The sequence below is a fragment of the Haliotis asinina genome, chromosome 11 (genome assembly GCF_037392515.1).
Source record: "Haliotis asinina isolate JCU_RB_2024 chromosome 11, JCU_Hal_asi_v2, whole genome shotgun sequence".
Taxonomy (NCBI): Eukaryota; Metazoa; Mollusca; class Gastropoda; order Lepetellida; family Haliotidae; genus Haliotis; species Haliotis asinina.
Window position 1 is genome coordinate 49145174 of NC_090290.1, and position 6219 is coordinate 49151392.

A 6219-nucleotide genomic window follows, 5' to 3' on the forward strand; every position below is an offset into this window, starting at 1 on the left:
GCCACAACACAGCCACCACCGTTACTCAGATAACCTCAACAGGTTCACTATTGACAGGACTTGGTCGCTGTCCTCGAGTTAAGCCTGTGTATCAATAATCAAGACATGCTTAATGAGCAGTATCAACAAGTCAATATTACCATACGACAGTCGCTACGATGGAGCTGGAAAACTAATATTCCAAACCTACACAATTATATTGCTGTCTGATCGATTTCCGTACAGGAAATCAATTAATATTTTCAATTTTAGCGAAGACAGTTTACTTACTTCGCTTGCTTCTTGTTTTCCCTCTTCAGTATATTTAATCCTCGTGCATGGTATGGGATTAAGTATGTCAACTGAAGGACGGGGTGGTGAGGTGTGGGTCATTGTGTTGGCTATGGCTGAAATATCTGTGGTGTCTGGAGAAAATGACATTGCCGTTCATAATTATATTATATGACATTTTATGCGTGTTTTTTTTCTTTCTGACGGGAAACTCATTTATTAATGTCTCGAGATATTCGAGTTAGTAAACTGTTGTTTGATGTTTATTTCTTGAATGGTTTGTATTTGTACGCTGGCTCTGTGATGCCGTTTTGATAGTTGTAGGGGAGGCGTGCGTGCTTGCATCTGTGTGTGTCTGTCTGTCTGTGTGTGTCTGTCTGTGTGTGTCTGTGTGTCTGTGTGTGTCTGTGTGTGTGTGTGTGTGTGTCTTTGATGGTGTGGTGGTGGGTGGGTGGGGGTGGGGCTGCAGGAGAGAGGGGGCCGGGGGAGTAGGCGGGTAGATGGGTGGGTGGACGGATCAGTGCAGCATGTGTTTGGTAGATCTTTTCATGAAAGTCTGAGTGTGTGTGTGTGTGTGTGTGTGTATTCTCTGTGTGTGTGAGGGGGTGGGGGTGGGGGGAGCGGGGGGGGAGTTGGAGTGGGGGGGTAGTGGTTTGTGCGCGTGTGTTTCTGTGCGTCTCTCTCTCCGTATCTATGTCTGTGGTTCTCTCTCTCTGTTCGTATCTGAGTGCACGTGAATCTGTGTGTTCTCTCTGTGTACCTGTGTATGTGTCTCCTTGTCCCTCTATATATCTGTGTGTACGTATGTCTCTCTCTGTATCTGTGTGCACATGTGTCTGTGTGTGTCTCTCTGTGTCTGTGTGCACGTGTGTCAGTATATGTGTCTCTGTATCTGTGTACCTGCACGTGTATCTGTATCAGGCGTTATTTCCTTGAGGAAGTGAGCGAGTGAGTCTGATTTGACGCCGCGTTTGGCAATATTCCAGCTATATCACAACGGGGGACACCAGGAATAGGCTTCACATATTCTACCCAGGTGGGGAATCGAACCTGGGAGTTGAACGTGACGAGTGAACGCTTTAACCTTTCGAACCGCGTCCCTGTCCTTGAATGTCACAAGAACCTCTCCCATGACGTTAACTAACGTTATACGCCCCTTTTGGTAATATTCTTGCCTCTACCGCTCAAGGAAAGACACCGAAGGGCTTCAGTATTGTACACATATCTGGATTTGAACTAGCCACGTCTAAAAATAGAACCTGCCATGAGGCGAACCAACACTAAACGCTCAACAGTCCACCTTTTCTATTTATGATTATTCACATACTAGCATTTATTTTAGTTATTTTTAAATTCCAAATTTTGTAAAGAATAACACATGGTAAACGGACGGCACTCGGTCCGGAGCCAGTTTTTGTCAACAAGGAGACTCGGTGAAAGAGTAATTTTAGTTTTACGCCGCTTCTAGCAATATTCCCGCAATATGACTGCTTGGGACATCAGAAATGGGCTTCAACGTTGTACCTATGTGGGAAACTGAACCCAGACCCTTGAAGTGGCGAGACGACGCTTTAACCATTAGGCTACCCACCTCCCAATGAGACTCGGTGAACGATCGTATCACATCGTATCCTTCGTTGGTCGGCGTTTGAACCAAATATCACTGGTTTTTCTGGTCCAGTGTCTACCATTTGCAACCAAAAAACCCATAAAACCCTTCGTTTAGCCGTGGATATCTGACGTCACTAAGTTAAATCAGTGATATTACAGGTAGATTATCTCCAATAATCTTACATGACTAATATTAAAACCATACATTGGTCTACATGCGGATTATCGCCATTACGTAATCTGTACAAGCTCTGATGAGTTTGACAATACATCTGTACCGGGCACTTCTGCCGCAACACCAGCCCTGAACGAGAATATGAAGCATAAACTTGTCCGGAGATATTTGTCGAACATAAAGTACAAATAACTTCAAGGAATCGGCAACTCAATGACTGTCATTGTTGTCAATAAATATACTCAACAAAAAAGTTAAGGACCTCACCAATATTTAAGTATTATATGGTCCATGAACTATTAAATACTTTATTATTGAAAATTTGGGGTCCTATACTTTTTTGTTGAGTATATATATATATACATAGTGATAGTGGGCGAGTAGATATACTCATTATACATGGCGTTATTGTGATACTGATGACTTACAGATCGTGGACACACAATCGTGCACTCCTAGTTTTGGGGTTTCGTGATTGGTTGTCCCAGTGGAACGATATGATACACAACTTTAACGTGATACAACCATTGGCTTAATAATTATACACAACATTAACGTGATACAACCATTGGCTTAATAATTATACACAACTTTAACGTGACACAACCATTGGCTTAATAATTATACACAACTTTAACGTGATACAACCATTGGCTTAATAATTATACACAACGTTACCGCAATTCCACTATTAGTTTTTGATGATTATACATTATGATTGTATATTGTATTTAGTAAAAGAAATCGATTTTTTTCATTATACACAACTTTAGTAATGCAGACTTTTATGGCTGTGCTAGCGCTTTCCGATTTCGGTTGGCAAAAAACAGAAAAATAAGCCAAATACGCTTTATAAAATGGCCTTTTTATTAGCATACATAGAGGGAACAAACGTTAGATTACATTGACCCTTTGCTGGTCCCCTCAATGTTCAAATCCATTTGAACACCAATTACCACCAAGTAAGTATTTGTATCTATCGTGGAGAGCGAAAGCTAGATAAATGCCTACCTATTCAAATATAGGATTTCTTTTAATCGACTTGGACTTGATTGCTCAGTACACAGCCGGTCCTTTTATTTATAAAGATAAAACTCCCACAACTTCAGACACCTACCTGAGTCGAACGTAATGTCACTGGAATGATTAATTCTCAGTCAAGTAAACAAAATATATACGCTGAGTATGGACGATTTACATAGCTTATCGAATCCCAATGTAGCGTATCACGTTTTAGATAACCTTCTAGATTCATCGGGGAAATGAAACACTTAGCAAATCTTACTCCTTCATCGGGGAAATGCAACAATTAGGAAAACTTACTCCTTCATCGGGGAAATGTAACAATTAGGAAATCTCACTCCTTCATCGGGGAAATGAAACAATTAGGAAAACTTACTCCTTCATCGGGGAAATGAAACAATTAGGAAAACTTACTCCTTCATCGGGGAAATGAAACAATTAGGAAAACTTACTCCTTCATCGGGGAAATGTAACAATTAGGAAATCTCACTCCTTCATCGGGGAAATGAAACAATTAGGAAAACTTACTCCTTCATCGGGGAAATGTAACAATTAGGAAAACTTACTCCTTCATCGGGGAAATGTAACAATTAGGAAAACTTACTCCTTCATCGGGTAAACAAAACAGTTAGGAAACAGACAGCATGTGCAGGTGAAAACCACAACAGTTATGAAATAACAAGGGAAGTTAGCACTAAATTGTAGATGGACAGTGTTTGTTGGTTCATACATGATTGACGAGGTGAAAATGGTGACAAATTAACATTGTCTTTGTTCACTTTGTGATGTTTTCACTGTAAAAGTGAAAAGCTATCAGTTCCTGGTATGAAGTTGTTACTTTGTACTATTTCTAGGAGAATTTGTTTCCGTGGCGCAGTGAATCACCAGATATATTCTAAGCCATTGCAACAATCATTCATACTGTCGCTGAATGTCCATTAAAAAAAGGTCCTAAATAGTCATTATATGATGTTCTTGATGTAAATGTCACACTTTATCTGATCCTGAAGTGGAATTGTTCCTTTGCACTATGAGAATTATTCCCTTTGCAAAATCTTCATGAGAGAACCTTTTCCACGATGCATTTAATGTGGCAATGTTTGTGTCCGGGGATTTGATTTCCAGCTAAAATAAGCCTCGTTGTCACATACACGGATACTTGATGGACTACAGATTTACTGGACATACATGTGGAAATAGACAACAAAAACCTACCTTAACGCACATCCAGAAACCCGCTGCCAGTTAGAATTCATTAAAGGGTCTCGACTCTAACACATACGGGTCGATGTTGAACGGGCTCAGTCAATAGAAATTGATTACACACGTGACCCGTGACTCCTGATTTCGGTGAGCTTTGTAACACCGTCAGAATATATTTGTTGGTGAGCCATGCGTCTAATGAAAGAAACGTAACCCATGTAATGGCATTAGGCCACGTTATACAAGGGCTCGCTTCAGCTAGAGGGGATTTAGGGTCAGTAATCTGGACCGTGTCGTGTACTGAACCCACCCGGACCGGCTGTAGTAACTGTTGTATGAATGGTGGGGAAGTAGTGTTGTCACTTGTTGTCCAAGTCATAGTAGTAGATGTAGTTGACGTAGTTGTGATTTTGGAAATAGTAGTAGTGGTGATGGTGATGACGGTGGTAGTGGTACCAGCAGTAGTAGTGATAGTAACAGTAGCTGTAGTAGTAGTTGTAGTGGTAGCAGCAGCAGCAGCAGCAGCAGCAGCAGCAGCGACCACGGTAGTAGTAGTAGTGAGTGAGTGAGTTTTGCACCACACTCAGCAATATTCCAGCTATATGGCGGCGGTCTGTAAATAATTGAGTCTGGACCAGGTAATCCAGTGATCAACAGCATGATCATCAATCTGCGCAATAGGGAACCGCTGACATATGTCAACCAAGTCAGCGAGCCTGACCACCCAATCCCGTTAGTCGCCTCTTTCGACAAGCATAGTCGCCTTTTATGGCAAGCATGGGTTGCTGAAGGCCTAGTAGTAGAAGTAGTAGTAGTAGTAGTAGTAGTAGTAGTAGTAGTAGTAGTAGTAGTAGTAGTAGTAGTAGTAGTAGTAGTAGTAGTACCACAACCACCTCCATCACTACCACAACTACCCCTACTGCATGACTATTACGTAGTATTCGTGACCCGAAATTAATTCTCAGAAATACTTACTGAAAACACCTTCGCCTATGACATTACATGTAGAATGTCGAGTATCTTTTGCTTTGACAATTTTAAATAGCACTTTTCGTTTTGTTTATCTGAGTTTTAGAAACTTGCGCAATTTATTTTCACATATGCTGAAATGGGAATATTTTTGTTCTACATTTAAATGGTAACTTAAGTAATCGCACCACACACGGTGATTGCAACAACATAGCTTCGTGTGGGGCGGAGATCTCTACCGTTATCGAGCGGTTGAAAGACTTATGCTTTGAAGTTGGAAACAAACAAAACCCGATAAAATATCTATTCACAAACGTCAGCCATTTTAACACGGAACGCTACGCCATGTTGTTAGCCCCAACACAATAGCTACGATCGAGCTGCTCTGAAATAAAGATATCATATATCGATAACCGATATAAACTGCGGGTGCACTTTATACATGCAGGAATACGGGCAGGTGTGCCGCGATTAGAATTGTTTTGTACTGATGACTTTTTTAGTTTGCGTTAAGACAACAAGTACTGTTCCAATCTCATAGAGCGAGTGGGTGATGATGGGTGGTGATGGGTGGTGATGGGTAGGATGGGGATGAATATGTGATTGAGCTCTGATTGTGCTTAGTGTTTTACGCCGCACTCATCAATATTCAGAATAGGTGGCTGTGGTCTGTAAAAAATTGAGTCTGGACCAGACAATCCAGTGATCAACAACATGATCAAAACAAGTGTATGGGATTCAATGACATGTGTCAACCAAGTCAGCGAGACTGACCACCCGATTCCCTTAGTCGCCTCTTGGGCTACTACAACCATGAGCTACAGAACACCAATTCTCAACAGGATCTTCATGGGTAGGGTGGGTTTCGGTAGGTGATGTGTGAGTGGATCTATTTGGGTGAGTGCATGAGTGCCTTCTTCGATAAGTCGAAACACATTTAATTCTTCCACTTATTTCAAACTTTAATT